Source organism: Halichoerus grypus, chromosome 6, assembly GCF_964656455.1.
Source record: "Halichoerus grypus chromosome 6, mHalGry1.hap1.1, whole genome shotgun sequence".
In the NCBI taxonomy this organism is placed as follows: domain Eukaryota; kingdom Metazoa; phylum Chordata; class Mammalia; order Carnivora; family Phocidae; genus Halichoerus; species Halichoerus grypus.
In genome coordinates, this window is record NC_135717.1 from 48,017,144 (window position 1) to 48,035,556 (window position 18,413).

At 45.0% G+C, this 18,413-nt stretch overlaps 1 long non-coding RNA gene across 1 annotated transcript; it reads left to right on the forward strand.

Moving 5' to 3' along the window:
* Positions 1 to 7,231: 7,231 nt before the first annotated feature.
* On the forward strand, positions 7,232 to 10,943 carry LOC144382094 (uncharacterized). Its single transcript, XR_013448498.1, has 3 exons — positions 7,232 to 7,243; positions 8,430 to 8,596; positions 10,846 to 10,943. It is a non-coding gene; the product is annotated as an uncharacterized LOC144382094 (long non-coding RNA).
* The last annotated feature ends 7,470 nt before the right edge of the window (positions 10,944 to 18,413 follow it).

Sequence of the window (18,413 nt, forward strand, 5' to 3'; positions counted from 1 at the left end):
TTAATTTAAATTCAACTAGCCAACATATAGTACATCATTAGTTTCAGATGTAGTGTTCAATAATTTATCAGTTGCGTATAACAGAAATCACATTTTTCTACGCTTATTCCTCATGTAGAGGTATCAAGGAGTAGAAGTAAGTGGGAGACAACTAACTATTCCATAGGCCAACAGTCAACTTCTCCTACTTCTAGGAAATGGATTTAGTCACAGGCAGAATTCTAGAGAGAACCAAGTTATCAGCATGAACATCCCAACCTCGCTTGGTGCGTTTAGTCTTACCTGTTCCTTGGACGATGGGGCCACCACCGTTTTTGAGGAATCGGAGATCTCAGCCCAGGCTGATGTTTTCACTGACAGAAGGCTTTCGTTTTAATATTTCAAAACAGAAAAAGCAGCCCCTTCCATGCCACTTTCTCGTTGAGGAGGTAGTCTTCGACTGGATTTAGGAAACCTGATAACTTTTCAAGTGAAATTAAAAATGGCAATGGGAACAGAGAGAGGCTGTGCAGGCTCACTATTAGCTGCGGGAATGTACCATGGAAAGTCAGCTCTTGGTACTTTGGAATAACGAGGTAGTCATGATGGAAATAAGATGGTAATACAAACGATTACATCATGAAGCCCGGGAGAAGAATTCTTGCCCCTTCTCCCTGGTATATGACTACAGGCATAAAGTAATCCGCCCACCAGCAGAAGTTCCAGCTTGAAGGACCTGAAGAGCCCAAGGCTGGCAGGCGGTGGTGCTTGCTGTGGGCATGCATAGGGAGCTGAAAGAGTCCCCACGAGAAGTGCCTGAACTGAACTTGGGCTGGTGGGAGACAAGTCATTCCTTAGTCTTTCCTTCTGCTTCTCAGGAAACCCCAGGGGCTTGTGGGTATTTGACAAAAGGATGATTCCATCCAACTCGGAAAGGTTCCTGGACAAAGAGCAAAACTTTGTGAGGGACACACGTGGGGTAATGAAGGAGGAAAACCACCTCCCTGTAGCCCAGCCGAGAAGCTGCGCTCTCTCTGGCGATCCATAAGATGACACTTACACTCTTGAAGTTTCAATTTTTCAGATAAAAAGATCATACTTGTTATTTTTTGAAAGATACTGTGCTCTCAGCAATCAATAAAATCAATAAATCAAAAGTAAATGGCACTTAGACACCTAGTTCTTTCTATATATTGGGTCACATCATCCAGACACGATCTCTAGGAGGCATCCGCCATGATTATCTCTACTTTTGTGATGAGGAACAGAGGCTTAGAGAGGTTGGTTGCCCAACATCATACAACTGCTGAATGAAAGAACCTCACCTAGATCTCCTGGTCCATTTGGTTCTGATTCTTTTATTACTGAGCTTACAAAGTTTTGAGGGGTGGATGAAATCAGACAACCCACATTAACACGTACCATAGTGTCGTGCACTGTGTAAACGCTCAATCACTGTGAGTTGTTATTGGTAGTCATCGTTGACTACCATGCTATGGTAGCAAGTGTCTGTTGAGTTTGTCGCATTGATTAAAGCCAATTATATCACAAAAGCAGGTGATCCCAACTTTCTCTACACTTAGGATAAGCCACCCTGAGCATTATGTATCCATGCCACGCTGACTTACTGTTACCTAATGATTTCTGTTGTGTGGAGAAGTTGTGATTTCCATACACGCTCACGCTTCTTTAACCACTCCCATGCCCACCATCGATCTTGAATCCACAATGCAGGAAGGAACTCGGAGGTCCTGTCTCATGCCAACGTTTCCAACCTCTTCGCCAAGTTTTCCTCGAGCTTTCCTTTGGACGGTTTAGTTGGGGCAGGTGACACAAGCAACATTTGTCACTAATCAGCCTGTGTTTTTCGTGCCTGAAGGCAGACTGTACCAAATGACATAAGCAAGGTAATTCTAAATTACTCATTTTGGAAATGCATATGCAAACAAACACAGATTTTAGGCCTCATCTGGGAGACAAGAACACTGAGATTCACGTTCTCTTTGATTTTATCAGTAATTTATCAGATCGAGAAAATTAGTGAGGCTTATTTAGCAATGGGTGAGGGAAGTTGGAGCTGGCGGTTCTTAGGGCTGAATAAATCATTTTACATCTTTCTGCCTAATTTTTCAGATCTGTAAAGCTAGCCTGCCTTAGGACATGATTCGTAAGACTTGTTTTTGAGTACTTTGCCGGTATAGTACGGGGAGATAAAGAGATCCCTGTCCTAGGAATAAGTGAAAGGTGAACTGTTAAACTTTGGACTGATCTTTGGACTAGGTCCCTAGCAAACTATTAGTGATGGCTCTGCGGCTTGCTAGTTTATAGGGTCTTAAGCCGGTGGGTGGGAAACTTTAGAAGGAAAAACCCAGGTGTATCTGTTTAACAGCATTTTTGTGGCCACAGTTTCTCTATCAATAGCCATACTCTAGAACTCACCTTAGAGAAAGAAGGGCAGGAAAGGAAAAATAACCGAATAGTGTGTAGCTCTTGTAGAGTCTTATTATTTCAAAAAATGCATACTCAGATTCTAGCCTCTGTGGGACGCCTGGGTGGCTCAGTTGGTTAAGCATCTGCCTTCGTCTCATGTCATGATCTCAGGGTGCTGGGATCGAGTCCCGCATCGGGCTCCTTGCTCAGCGGGGAGTCTGCTTCTCCCTCTGCCTGCCGCTCCTCCTGCTTGTGCTCTCTCTATCTCTCTCTGTCTCTCTAACAAATAAATAAAATCTTAAAAAAAAAGATTCTAGCCTGTGCACTTGCACCAATCCTGCTTCCAGAGATCATCTCTGTGGACTGGGAATTACCTACAGAGACATGCTTCGAATGTGGCTACAAGAATTTTCTTCTTGTGAGTGCTTCAGGGAGCTTCAAGGGCTGTGTTATCTATGCATGAAGGGAGAGAAAGAGATTTGCTTCTTGGGGGAGGCTATTTTTCAGTGAAAGATATGCATTTATGTATCGAAAGATCTCTAGAAAAGCAAAGCGATGCTTTTTTCACTGTAATGTGGGTTCTGTTATTTGATGTGCAGATATATAATGATGTATGTTTAAAATCCCTGCCTGGCTCCAAAATTCAGGTCCCAAATTGCTATTTGGAAACTGGACGACCATTAATTGCACAGACCCCTAACTCTTGAGATCGAAATTGGGAAGAAACCCAATGAAAAACACAAGAATGCTGAGAAAAAAAGGAGGATGGTAACAATGCACTTTCCCAAGCATAGCACAGGTGCTTTGCTTCTTTGTGGAATAAAGTCTCAACTTGTGGTGTGATTTTGAGTCATCCAGCCTATGGGCATTGTTTTGTTGTGAATCGTGGTCCACTTTGCCTATCATAGGGTCATAAAATTAGTAGTGGCAAAGGAGGGCTCACAGACATAACGTATAAAGAAAACTTTCTTGAGATTCGTACCCATTTCCCTTGATTATTTGGAATTGGGCTCCAAGTCAAACAAACTGTCTTAGAAGCCGAAGCCCCATTGGAGAATGTGATCTGAGCATTGTGTGTGTGTGTGTGTGTGTGTGTGTGTGTGTGTGGAGGGGGGATGAAGTAAACCGCCAACAACACAGACTCAGAATTTAGAAAGTCAGGCCCCCAGCTTTTGGCTGAGCTTCTGGACTCTATTTTGAGCCAGACATTGCAACACTTAGCATGGGATAGCTTGTTTTTTTGCTGCATCGGAAGGCCCCAGAGCAACCGGGAAGCTGTTGCAAGTTGTACGTGTAAACGCCTCTCCACTGCCTTGGTTGGAAGCTACCATAAAAAAAAGTGAGAAGTTAATTGTACTCATTGAAGAGATTGTGCTGCGTCAGCATCAGCATTCAGAGTAGGTTTTGGCAAGGGTCCTGCGAACCATTAATTAATATCATGAGTTAGCTGTCGGTAGGTCGACATGGGTGCTCAATTTCATGATTGCTCTGTGATGTTAAACCATGGGTTTAAAAGTATTTTCCTAATGAAGATCATTACTATGTGTCTTTCCTTTGGGGACACATAGCTCTCTAATTTATACTGATGTCTAAGGCTGTTTCTGGCACTTGGAAAGAATCTAAGTCCCTATCCAGGGGGTCCTGGGTTTTGCTCTTTCCTTAAGCTGTCGACTTGCTGGGCATTGAACTGAGGTTCTCCAAGGCTCATGTCTTTTAGTTTCTGGTGCTAAACTCACTGTCTCCTGCCTTTGAGGGCTGCTTTAAGGCTCGCTGGGATCATCTGTGTCAGGTGTGTTGGGAAATCAGCAATTTCTTCTCATAAAGTCTGTATGAATTGTTTGAAATCATCTGCTGGTGGAGAGTGTAAAAAGCCTTCACACATTTTTTTTCCCCTCCTAGGGAATTTCAAAGTCAAAGGGCCCAACCTTACTCTTAAATCTAAATCCACAACCTAAATTCTTTCAGAGACCCTTTCTACTACCCGGTGCCGAAAACGGAGGTGATTTTAGATTGGGGGGAAAATCAGGGTCCCACCTCATTAAGTTTTAGCACTGAAACCTCTATTGTTTCCTCTACATCTCCCGTTTATGGGGCTGACATCACCCAGAGATGAGAGAGAAGCTTTCATGGCACAATTTCAAAAGCCAAACACCTCTCAGTTAGTCACTAAGTTAATAACAACACAAGAACTGTTAAAGATGCACCAAGCTCGCTGGAACTGGAATTACAACAGAGCAACTTCTTGCTGTGCCCAGGGGCAAAAGCTGAACAAACAAGCACTTCCAGCCGGATCAGAACTGGGGAGAGCCACCACCTGCCACAGCTGAACATGGGCTTCAGGGAGACCTGGACCTGAGGGCGCCCGTGGACGGGATGCCATGGCAAATGTCTTTTGACGTGCTAACAAATCCCTTTTCTGCTCAGCACTGCTTTAGGGTGGGGGGACAGGGGACTTCTTCTTCCACCTGGCTTTGGAAGAGCCCCGTTTCTTTGATTTCCTCCCTCATCGGCATCTACGCGAATGGCAAAAGTTCTGCCTGGTGTCGGGCTGGAGGCTAAGCCACAAAATATTCCACCTACTTCCAACCCGATACCCTTCCTCCTCCCCACCCCTCATCCCTGCCCAACGGGGATGTTCATCGGTGCCCTGGTGTCGGCTTTGCACACAGAAAAGAAATACACACGGTACGAAGTTGAGAGCAATCTCATTTTTACCAGGAACATTTCAAAAAGTCATTGTATTTAGACTCGGTAACTGGCCCTTCTCTGAAGCCAGTGCCCGAAAAACCGGAGATAGATTTTATGTTTTTGCAGCTGTATGGCTTTAATACAGGCTCGAAATCATTTATTGGCATTTCTGACCAAACTTTTTGTTTTTATAGGTGTGTAAATGTGTTATCGAAGATATTTTGGCATTTGCCAAAGACCTGAGTTTGTACCTTCAGTTAAAGAGACCCGCTACACTTTTTTTTTTTTTTCCTTTTGCTTTCTTGAAAGCAAAAGAAACGGTTTATTTGACAGGTGCTCTGGATTTGGGGGCTAAGTCTTTGACCGAATTTATTTTGCTTGAGGTTGTTTGTAAAACTCTAAAATTCCAGTGACAAGATTTTTTTTTTTTCTCTTCCCCTCTGCTGGGGTCATGGCTTGTCCAACGTTTTACGTGGATGTGACTATTTCATGTCCATTTCTCCTGCAGCATCATTTGTACATCATGGCAGATTTCTCTGACCGGATTTTAGCAGTGATTCCAAACCCTGGCCGACGTATCTGGATTATGCAGAGGAACATTTTTGGGATCTCTGAGCCAGGGCCCAGGAACCTCATCAGATGATCCTGGTTGTCGGCAGGCTCGATGGAGAGAGCAGGTGTGTGTAGAGGAAGGCGGATGGGGACAGGGCCAGGGGGCCCTTGTCATGCCCCTCTCGGTACAAGGCAGCGTCTAGTCAATCAGTTGTTCAGTTTTGCTTAGGTTAAACACACATTTACCAAATACCTACTATGTGTGGGTGCCACGCGAGGTGTTACATGCAAAAATGAATAAGACTCCCCTCTACCCTAGATGAGCTCACAGTCTGGTGATGAGAACAGACACACAAAGAGACACTTTCCATGTAATGGGGTTGGGCACGGTATTGGAGGGGTTAAGAAAAGGCTTCCCGAAGAAGAATCCATTGCAGATGAACCAGGAAAGGCAGCAGGGGTCCATCGGTAGGAGCAGGTGTGGTGTGGGAGGGCAGCTGGGAATGAGGGAGGGTAGGCTGGGGGTGTGGGCTCATGAGGGGCGCTGGTCTTCCAAGCCTGCCACAGGAAATCGGGGCTCACCTTGATGTGTCCTGTTGGGACTGAGGCTCTCCCTAACCGCGCCCCCCCACCTCCCCGCCTGTATTCTGGAGACTTGGAGCCCTCAACAGCTTCAACATAAGAGAAGAAACCAACCCAGTTTTGCACATTCCATCTATTACCTGGCACATTTCAAAGAGCAATTCACCTACCAGAAAGTTTCAAAACTTGTTGCCTTTTCTTGGGGGAACTCTAAGAGATACTTTTGGTTTTTTTTGTTTTGTTTTTTTTTTTTTTAGATTTTTTTTTTTATTTTATTTGAGAGAGAGAGTGAGAGCACAAGAGGGGGGAGTGGGAGAGGGAGAAGCAGACTCCCTGCCAAGCAGGGAGCCCGATGCGGGACTCGATCCTGGGACTCCAGGATCATGACCTGAGCCGAAGGCAGTCGCTTAACCAACTGAGCCACCCAGGCGCCCTAAGAGATACTTTTGGATTTAATGAGGGGAAATAGAAATAATTTTATTAAATCCAAAATATAACAGAACCCACCAGTGTTCTTGGGGCACTACCCCTATGCTGTGAATGAGGTCCATGTAGTTCCATAGATTTTTTTTTTAAACTTAAAAAAAATTGTAAATTAGAGCAGAAGCAGAGAAAACTGCACAAGCACGTATTACTTAGTGATTAATGAATTATAACGTGAACACTCTTGTAACCACACCCCGGTTAAGAAAGAGGCTTTTGCTGGGAGCCCCAGAGCTCCTCCCCATGCCCCTCACACACCCCCTTCCACACCCTAAGAAGTAACCATTATTCTGTTTTGTATGGTAATCATTTCTGTGCTTTTCTTTATAGTTTTATCACCCAAATGGGCGTCCCTAATCACTAAAGTTTGACATTGCCTTTTTTTTTTTTTTAATTTACAGATGTCTTTTAAACCGTGTGGAGGATTTAACAGCTCCTAGAGACGACTTTCACACCAACCCACAAAACAGAAAAGCACCAGTGGACACGTTTAGAAATGGTGCTGATGTGGTTCGTGCAGCAAGATGAGGTGAAGCTGGGAGGGCAGAATGGGGGGGATCTTGGGGTGCAGGGGAGGGGTAGCTGATCTGCTTTCAGTCCTGCCCACCCCCTGCACACCGTTGGTGCACAACGAAGGGGGAGAGGCTCCTACCGCAAGGACCCGGCAGGAAGGGGCCCCTGGAAGCCCAGGGCTCAGAAGGAACCTGTCACACCATGACACTTGGCACTTTCAGTCTGAGACCTTTCCTTAACAACCACAGAGGCTGTAGACTGTGGGGAGAGACTTAGAAAGTGCCAGCGCTCATACCCAAGCCGTCACCTTTCTTGCTGAAGAGGCGATTTAGAAACAGGAGGGTGAATGAGGGAACATGAGATGAAAGAGAAGGAAAACACCAGACGGGCGTCATGGGGGGCTGGTGGCTCTGACCCAAGTCCAGGGGATGGAAGTGAGGAGAGGATTTTGTAGAAGGGCAATTAGGACCAAGTTCCGCTCTTTTGGAGCCTGCGAAGTCTCGATGTTCGTTTTCTTTCCCTTAAAAAAAGAAGTTCCTGGCTGCAGCTGAGCTACACGGCACAGAAACGGTGCGGCTGCAGAATGAGAGGGAGAAAGGAAAGCATGCGTCCCAGCACCAGGCTTGTATTCTCTCTGTGTGGGCAGAAGGTTTTTTTTTTTCTTTTTGATTTCATACATCATTAAAATGCTTCGGCATTTCCCCCCAAGTCAGCATGCCTTTATAAAGTTAATGAGGAAGGAAAACACTCAAGAAAAATAAAATTCTGATTATTTGTAGCAAGGGGCCGTACAAAGCAGGGGTTCAGGGGCTTTCTCTGTCAATCCTTTTTTTTTGGAGGCGTGGTTCCTTCTAGAAGCTTCACTTTTCCCAGAAGCGAGACCTTTCCAGGGTACGATCAAAAAAAGTCAGAGAAGGCCCGTGACTCTGAGAGCCCATCCTATCCTTTCTGTGGCCTTGGGCAAGGCGCTTCCCTGCTGGGTGCCTCAGTTTCCCTCTCTGTGAAATGAGATAATAATACTTAATGACTTCACCATGCTGAGGTAAGGATTAATTAGTTGATGTTTGTAAATGGCTTTGAAGCCAGAAAATGCTACAACAGAGCTAAGCATTATTATTAATAATACATTTCGACTGAGTTAATAATTGCATTTGCCATCTCAAATTTTCCTGACACTTTCAACTGGTGAACTTATTTTTCAGCTTCGCTCATTAAAAAGCAATAAAAAGTAGTGCCACTGGCAGAAGTCGCTCTGGTCTTCTTTGCAAAGAGGAACACGTATTTGACACGGTTCAAAGAATCTGGGTTCCACAGGGACTCCGTAGGAGATTCTGGAAAACATCAGATGCAGTGCAAGGGGCCATGACTGGTAAGCAGTTTTAAAAATGAAGAAAATGCCAGTAAAAAAATGTGCAAGGTGAGAAGTAAGCAGATCTGGGTGGGGGGGGGTGACCACTTTCCAGAGTTGATTCGATTCCTAGGCTTTGGACCTGACCACAGACTAGTTTATCTGCTGTCTGCCTTGGGTTGTTTTTTCTCTCTGGTCCCTTTTGCCGGCCTCCACCCCTTCCTGTGAAAGGTCACTTCAGGGTGTGTTGGTGGGTGTGGTGTGCGTGTATGTGTGTGTGTGTGTGTGTGTGTGTGTGTGTATGTGTGTGTCTTGAACTCTCTTGTTAGATCCCTGGTCTGTCTCCTCCTTTTCTTTTTCTTTCTTTCTTTCTTTAAAGATTTTATTTATTTATTTGACAGACACAGCGACAGAGGGAACACAAGCAGGGGGAGTGGGAGAGGGAGAAGCAGGCTTCCCGCTGAGCAGGGAGCTTGATGTGGGGCTCGATCCCAGGACCCTGGGATCATGACCTGAGCCGAAGGCAGACACTTAACGATTGAGCCACCCAGGCACCTCTCACTTGCTTAAAATATTTTAATGTCATTGAGATAATGTTATTGCAAAGCCCCTGGTACATGGCAGGGGTTCAAGAAATATTTGTTGAACGGAGCTAGGCCTTTGAGTCTTCCTGAGTTCTTGAGGTTGGACATCCAGTAAAATGACGTCATCATGGCCCAGACCACGATGTGCCGCTTCCCCCAAAGGCCTGTGCTCCCACCCAGCCTTTGGTGAGGTGTGCATTTTACATCTTTTCCCCAAAGAGGTCTTGTATTGGCTCGAAGGTGTCCAGACTTTAGTTCAGTGGTTTTCCAAATGAGGTCCCCACCAGCCACAGCAGCATGGCCTGGGGACTGGATAGAAATGCAGACTCTCAGGCCCCAGCCCTGAGTCAGAGGCTCTCGGTGGCAGCCCGAGGAGCCATGTCGCACCAAGCCCTCTAGCTGAGACGATGCAGCCTCCAGAGTGAGAAGCCAGGGTCTGCTTCAGTCCCCTCTTGATCGGGGACAAGCTCTAGGGACAGTTTATAGTTGTGCCACCGAGCAATGGAACAGACCAAGGGCCTTTACCCTGGAGGTAAAATTTTGCCTGGAAAAATCAGAGCGATCACCTTGCAATGGGCAGAGAAGTGAAAAGGACAGTGTAGGCTGCTTTTTTTTTTTTTTTTTTTTTCACATTGCCTTCTGGAACTCCTACTTTGCTTCTAGGCCCTCTTAAATCCCCCCAGATCCAGGAAGCCCACCCAGGCCACTCCGGGCGGGTCCTTCCCTCTGAATTTTCCTCGAGCCCTTATAAATCATGCTACTCACTCGAACACCTCTGCATGCCTGGCATTGTGAGTTCGCTGTAATTCGATGCTGCCTTGACTTCTCAGGTCAGCTGGACATTCCACGATGACAGATACACGCCCTCCTGTTTACTGTGTCTCATGGCGGCTCTCACGCGGCTGATTTATGTAGCGCGTGCTCAGTGGAGGTTTGCAGGTTGATCCCCCCCAGCTCTGTGAACATGAGGCTGCTGTCCTTTCTAAACAGAGATGCTCGGGATCAGGAAGCAGGGCCACCAAGGAACAGAGAGCCTCGGAGGATCATCCTCGCTCAGGCGAAGAGATTTGGGTGGTGAACATCAGGTTACTGGCTGCGTGGCAAGAACTTTGTGAGGGACTGAGGAAACTTCAGTCATCCAGCAGACTTTGAAGTATAAACATATTTTTAAAGGGCAGTGCTTACTATACGTGAGGCACTGGACTGTTTTTTAAAAAAAAAATGATGCATGTGGGGAGCGCCTGGGTGGCTCAGCCAGTTAGCTCAGTCAGTTAAGCATCTGCCTTCGGCTCAGGTCATGATCCCAGGGTCCTGGGATCGAGTCCCCCATTGGGCTCCCTGGTCATCAGGGAGTCTGCTTCTCCCTCTCCCCTCTGCTCATGCTCTCTCTCACTCTCTAAATAACATCTTAAAAAGAAAATAAAAACAATATATGTAATCCTCATGGCAAAAAAAATAAAAATAATATATGTAATCCTCATGACAACTCTGAAATTTACATATTAATATCTCCAATTTTGTTAAACATTTGATGTGAATTATGCCTCAAGCAGGCAATCAACAAAGATCTATTGAATGTTTGCCACATGCTAAGACTTTCTGAATCTTGCTTGCTGGCAACTAGAAGTCCTTGACTTTGGGAAAGGCTGTGATTTAATTGTGAGAACCCTTGGTTTCTTTCAGTAGATTCTAAAGTTGATTTGAGTAATTCGACTTTGAGTAATTCAAGCCTAAGGGCTTGATACTGCCCTCCGAGAAGGATAAGCAGGAACAGCAGTGACAGGACAAGCTTCCTTGCTTGGTATCCCATCTGCAGGACTCCCAGGTGCTCTACAACCTTGAACTGATAGACTGGGGATAACAGTAATTAGAATCTTCAAAGTACTTGGCAAACACTCATTAGCAGCTCTCAGGGAGGAAGACAGACAGAAGAGGAATATATGACATAGGATCATTCCCATTTTGCACACCTGCAAAATCGAGGCAGAAAAATTAGATGCTTTGCCTAACACCAGATTCTGAAAACTGAATTTAAAATGGGGGTGGCTTACTTTTCCATCAATTTGATAAGTCCCCAGAAAGACACAACTTTTCATTGTATGTCAGGGACTCTCAACCTCCATACTGCTGACATTTTCAGGGCAGATAATTTTTGGCATGTGTGTATGGTTGGGGGGCTGTCCTGAGCACTGTAGGGGGTTTAGCAGCATCCTGGCCTCTACCCACTAGAGGCCCTCCTTTGCTCCCCCCAGCCCCAGTGATGACAATCCAAGACGTCCCCAGACACTGGGAAAACCACTCCAGTTGTGAACTATGCTTTTGTACTAAATACGTGAAATTAGCATTTTGTGTAAGAAACTGCTCATAGTCATTATACTCTCATGGGCATTGACGCACAAACAGTGCCATCTCAGAGATATTCAAGTGCACACAGGACGGATGGGAGAAGGTTCTAAACAGAAAAGTTTATGGAATCTCTAGTAGTTGCGCTTCGATTGAGGACTGACTGAAAACAGTACACCTGCGACTCCCCACTGGAAGTTGGTTTCAGAGTCCTCAAGACACATGAGACGTCATGAATGTTTGCCCTCCGGACATCATGGCACCCCCCACCCACCAACACCGGCTTGGTTTGGAACCTCGTATGCCAAGAAGGCCGAGCATCCTGGATGGGCATGAGCATCTTCCTCCCTTCATCTCCGATAGGACCCATATCAAAAACTCATCTCATGATATCGGACATTCAGAAGTAAGCACCTGGGTTTGTGGGGTGACCTGGGGTGGGAGCCATGAATAGCAAGAGGCGCAGAGTAAGAGCTTATCGCTGTAACAGCAGGTGGGCTAGAGGAAATATCTAGCTTTCAGGTGGGGGTGCTGCAAGGAGGCATGGTGCTTGTCGTCGCTGGTTAACATTTAGTTGAGCATGTAAACTGAGGGACGGCTGCTGACGTTAACCTGCTGCTTAGCACAAAGTGGCATCTTCCTGGCGAGCATCTCTCTGTGGGTGCGAAGCTGCTTTGAGAAGCAGGGGGCTTTCCTATGAGGTCAGGAAGGATGAGGATCTCCCCTGGGGCCGGGGCCCTGTGGGGAATGTTTCTACCCAGGTGATTTTCCCCTCTTTCGCTTTCCTGTGTCTTCCGAGATCAGATCTAGACTAAACCCGCTCAGAAGGCCCCGTTCCCCAGTTCACAGCACATTGCTGCTGGAGGCTGGTTTCTGCGGCATGCATGGGGTCTTGGGCATCTGGCGACTTGACCTCTCACCTTGGGTTTCTCCCCTTCTTTGACTTCGTAGAGAGGAAAGGAAGAATGGCCCTCGTCAACTCTTTCCTGTCCGGGACAGAAGACGTCATATGAATCTGGGAAACTGGAATCACATTTGGTGTGATTTGGAGGCCAGCTGGGTTTGGGGTGGGGGTGGGGGGAATCCAGAGTGAGGAGGATGACATTTCTCAGCAGAAAGACATTCATGGTGCTAAAAGTGATACCCGATCTGACCGCTCCAAGCACTTAGCGAATGTACCACACATTTCCAGTTTGCATCATATCAGGTCTCTGCAGTGAAAAGAAGGTAGGAATCATACCAGAAAAAAAAAACCCAAACAAAACCAGTGTGATGCAGATACACCTGACATGCAATAGGCTGTTCATGTTTAAAGGGTACAGCCTGGTGCATTTTGACATGTGTGTGAACCCATGAAACCGTCACCACACTCAAAATAGCGAACGTACCCCCTCAAGTTTCCTAATGTCCCTTTGAAGTCCTCCCTCCTCCCGCCCCCATCCTTAGGCAACCATGATTGACTTCCTGTCGCTGTAGATTAGCTAGCAATTTCTGCAGTTTTATGTAAATGGAATCATACAGCATTCTTCCACTCAGCACAATGATTTCGAGAAGCTAAAGAAGAAATAGAATTCTTCTGCCAGCCCTGAACCAACATTTCAGCATTGCTCCTGATTCTGAGTGGCGCAGGAACCGGATTATAGATGAAGAAGAGACGTTCCTGTTACCTCGCAGGGCAGGCCATTTGGTGATCCATTCACCTGCTGATGGACCTTTGAATTATTTCCAGTTTGGGGCTATTACAAATAAAGTTGCTATGAACATGCACATGCAAGTCTTTGTGTGGACATATGCTCTTCTTTGGGTAAATATTTTTATCTGGGTCAACACGCAGGAGTAGACTAAGTAGATCAAAAGGTGAGTATATGTTTAATCTTGTAAGAAACTGCCAAGCTGTTTTCCAGAGTGATTGTACCACCTTACATTCTCGTACTGCATCTTAGTCTTTTTTAGAGGGGAGAACATCGGAGAACCAACACTGTGGACCATATGCGAGGTAAGCAAAAATGCTTGTTGGGTTGGGGTGCGAGTACACACTCTCAACATTTATCTGGAAGTTCCTAGATGATGTCTGTTTGTAGCCACAAGAGCTCTAGCCAACTTTCCTGCTTGTTTCTCTTTCAGGAGGGAGTTGCATCTTCTGGTAGCTATTTGTGTAAGAAGAAATGGTCACCATAACCAGCAAATACCCCTAACACTTCTCTACAGTGAAGCATGTCTCTTAGAGAGGCAGATTTGAAAAAGAGTCAAATAATTTGACACTCATTTCCTTTTTTGAGACTGGGGAGTTGATCAAGTCGGATTATGCAGGCCCTGGTCCACATATTGGCTAACCAACACCCCCACCCCTGCTCCCCAGTTCCACACAGAGCATTAGATCCCTGACACCAGGGGAAAAAAGTCAAATAGCAGGTAAAATAGAAGGAGACTTTCCCAAGTGATACCCTATGGAGCTGTTCACATTCCCAAGGAAGCAGATAATCACAAAACCATGATTTGTCTTCCTATGGTATCCATCTGGCCTCAGTATGAAATGATATGATGTTACCTGTTGTATCTTGTTGATTTCGAGCTCTGTTTGACTAAAACTCAGTGACCGTCCGTAGGAGGTTGAGTGAGGGCGTCAGGACCGGGTCTGAACGCAAAACCCTGACTCACCCCTCACTGGTCAGCCCTTGTAGCAGAGATTCCAGCTGAACACACATGCCGAGCAAGGTCGGCTTGGATATGTGAGCGGAGCTGCAGCTGGGGCCAAGGGCTTTACAGGCGGTAAATGGAAGATGATTCTTTCTCCTCTTTTTCATGCATAGAGACAAGATAGGGGACTCCGCTCTCGTTCCGTGTTTTTCAAGGAAAAGAAGAAATAGAATTCTTCTGCCAACCCTGAACCAACATTTCGGCTTAGATCTTGATTCTGAGTGGCACAGGAACCAGATTATAGATAAAGAAGAGACGTTTCTGTTACCTTGCAGGGCAGGAAATGGGTTTTTGGTCCTGGGATTCCTCTTCTGAGTGTGTGGGCGTCATCATTTCCTGTTTCTTTTTTCTTTTTTTTTCTTTAAGCCCTTACATTTAGAAAATATATTTAATGCCCTGAATTTGTATTGTTACTCTGGTCAATTTTAATATCAAAGTCAAAATGAGGCTTTATTGGCTGAGTCTTGGAAAGAGCGTTTTGAATCTGCTCTTGTTTTAGCATTTGGCAAATATACGATGCAAAACGTTCTTTCCTTGGAGGAGGTTAGCACTGTCAGGGCGTTCAATGTAGGGGACAGTTCTAACTGGCAGCTAAAGTCAACACACATTTTGACAGCTGTGGTTTTTTACTAATTCCACAAAGGGAGATAAATGATAGTGATCAAGCAATCATATTATTAGTATTTACTATCACCTTCATTTTTCATTCTAATCAAGGAACATTGGATTACATCCTTTGAAAACACCCCTTTTTTGGTAGGCACTATTTTGATCTGACTTTTTTTTTTTTAAGTAAAACAATTCTTACTACATTTTCAATGCAAGGATGTGAGTTGGGAGAGTGATTTACAGCTATGGTTCCCATCAGTGTGTGGACAGCCTGTTAAAACACAGATTGCCCCGCCCCAATAACTTGATTCAGGAGGTCTGAAGTGAGGCCTGATGATGTGCTTTCCTAGCCAGTTTCTAGGTGGTGCTGATGCTGCTGGGCCAGGGACCATCCTTCGAGATGTCTAATATATAGAGAGTCATCCTGGGTGTTAGGGGTTCTAGGTTCTAGAATCCTATGTTGTGAAATTTGAATACTTGATTCCTTGGAGATTATTGAATCCAGGGGTCAGCAAGCAAACTTTTTCCAATAAAGAGCCAGAGAGTAAATATTATAAGCTCTGTGGGCCAAATGGCTTCTGTCACAGCCACTCAACTCCACCATTGCAGTGCGGATGTAGATAAGGATGTACGTAAACAAATGAGCATGCCAGTGTTCTAATAAAACTTTATTTACACAGACAGGCAGCAAGCCAGATTTGGCCCATGCAGTTTGCCACCCATGGGCTAGTCTACTTGCCACCTATAAAAAAAAGAAAGTGTGCTAATTATCTGTATTAGTTTGGTAGGGCTGCCATAGCAAATTACCGAAGACTGAAAGCTTAAACCACAGAAATTCATTCCTCACAGTTCCAGAGGCTGAAAGTCCAAAATTAAAGTGTCAGCAGGTTTGGTTTTCCCTGAGGTCTGTCTCCGTGGCTGGTAGATGGCTGCCTTCTCCCTGTGTCCTCATGCAGTCTTTCCTCTGTGTGTGTGTATCTCAGGAGTCTCTTTCTCTTCTTGCAAGGACACCAGTCAAACTGCATTGGGACCCACCCTAATGGCCTCATTTTAACTTAATTACCTCTTTAAAGGCCCTGTCTCCAAATACAGTCACATTCTGAGGTCCTGGGGGTTGAGAGCATCAGCAGAAGAATTCCGAGGGACAAGATTCCCTCCATCACATTATCTATTGCTATATAACAAATTATCCCCAAACACGGTGGCATAAGGCAATAAATCTGTGTTATATCACTGTCTTTGTGGGTCGTCAATCCAGGAGCAGCATAGCTGAGTGCTTTCTTCGCAAGAGTTTACAGTAAAGGTACAATCGGGGAACAGCCTCATTGGAAGGCTCCGTCAGGGAATGATCCAAGTTTACTCACTTGGTTCTTGGAAGGATTCTGTTCCTTGTGGGAGGTTGGACTGAGAATCACGGTTCCCTGATGGTTATGGAAGCCTTTCTCAGTTCTCATGGCACTGCTTCTCGCAGGGTGAGCAAGAGAGGACACAGAACCTAATCTCGGGAATGGCATTCCATCATTTTTGCCCTATCCTCCTTGGTAGAAGCAGCTACAAGTCTAGTCTCACTCAGTGGGAGGGGATTGCACAGGGATGTAAACACCATTAGGGAACATCCTAGGTCCATCCTAGAGGTTGCTTTCCAGAGAAAGCCAGACACCTGATCTCTGATGCTACCCGGGTCTTAAAATTCCAAAATGTTATCTCTTTTCAGGTTCTTTCCAGCCCTGTGCTATCTTGTTTTTCTCCTTATTGGTCTTTTTTGGCTATTCTGTTTAAGTTTAGAGAACTTAATTGTATTCTCAGTATCTGAATAGCCCATGGAAAAGAGCGAACATTTTGGGTAGTTCTGAAGACTTGGCGATTATGGATTTGTGGCTCTCACCAATGTGGATATGAATTTGAATAAACTTTAACATTTAAATCGCTCTGTAAGTAAGATCATTAGCTAGATCAATTATTTTTAAGAGGAGGCCTTATTTACATGTCAATAATGTATTTGCCGATTACATATATATATAACTTATTAAAACAGATCCCTTGAACTCTAGTTGGCCAAACTGCTTAATCTTGCAGCAAACCCAGGATTTCTTTCTTTTTCTTTTTTTCTAAAGATTTGATTTATTTGACAGAGAGAGAGAGAGCACACAAGCGGGGGGGGGGTGCAGGCAGAGTGAGAGGGAGAAACAGGCTTCCCGCTGAGCAGGGAGCCTGACCTGGGGCTCGATCCCAGGGTCCTGGGAACATGACCTGAGCTGAAGGCAGTTGCTCAACCAACTGAGCCACCCAGGCGCCCCTCCAGGATGTTTTTTAAAGGAAAAAAAATTTCATTTCTTTAAAAATTCTGGAAATCAATCTTCTTGTGAATATGGGTAGAACTTTTTGTTATTTAGACTAGGTTGGCATGATTTGATGATAGGTTTTTATTTTTTATTTATTTTTTTGAAGATTTTATTTATTTACTTGAGAGAGAGAGAGAGCTAGAGAGAGAGAGCACAAGTAGGGTGAGGGGCAGAGGGAGAAGCAGACTCCCCACTGAGCAGAGAGCCCAATGCGGGGCTCGATCCTGGGACTCTGGGATCATGCCCCGAGCTGAAGGCAGATGCTTAACCAACTGAGCCACCCAGGCACACCATGACTATAGGTTTTTAAAAATGAGAACTATAGGGGCACCTGGGTAGCTCAGTCAGTTAAGTGTCTGACTCTTGGTTTAGGCTCAGGCTGTGATCTCATGGGTCATGAAATTGAGCCCCGTGAGGGGCTCCAAGCTCAGTGGGGAGTCTGCTTGGGATTCTCTCTCTCCCTCTGCCCCTCCCCCCATGCTCTCTCTAAAATAAATAAAATCTTAAATAAAATGAGAACTATAGAAACAAATATTCTTGGTTTTGTTCTTGCTACTTTCTTGGTAGAAAAGATCTCTAGTCAGTGAATGTGCTTGATTTTGGAGGTGATCCCTGAAGGTGTATTTATAGTCACCTCATTCACAACAAACTTCAGCTCATTTCTTGAATTATCTGGGCAAGACCCTTCCTTCCTTCCTTCCTTTCTTTCTTTCCCTTCTTTCTTTCTTTCTTTCTTTCTTTCTTTCTTTCTTTCTTTCTTTCTTTCTTTCTTTCTTTCTTTCTTCCTTCCTTCCTTCCTTCCTTCCTTCCTTCCTTCCTTCCTTCCTTTCTTTCTTTCTTTCTTTCTTTCTCCACAGTTGACAAGCTAATAATCAATTTTGCTTATTAGTTTAGAGAACAACTAGTTCTCTCAACTAGGGGTGATTTTGTGCTCTGGGGGCATTTGGAAATGTCTTGAAAAAATTTTTTTTTTTTTTTACAATTGGGATAGAAGTGGGTGTTGCAACTGGCATTTAGTGGGTAGAAGACAGGGATACACAGGACAATTCTCTACAAAAAAAAATTATCCAGCCCAAAATGTCAATGATGCTGAGGTTGAGAAATCCTGATTTAGGGAAGTAGACTGCCAAAGTGTCTTCAGCTGCTGGGTGCACAAAAATTGGGCTCAAATGCCAGGTAAGCTGGGTTAATAATGTCTTTTAGCAGAATATTCCAGAGCCTTTAAAATGTTCACATGCGTATTATCTCCCTCAGGGATAAGAT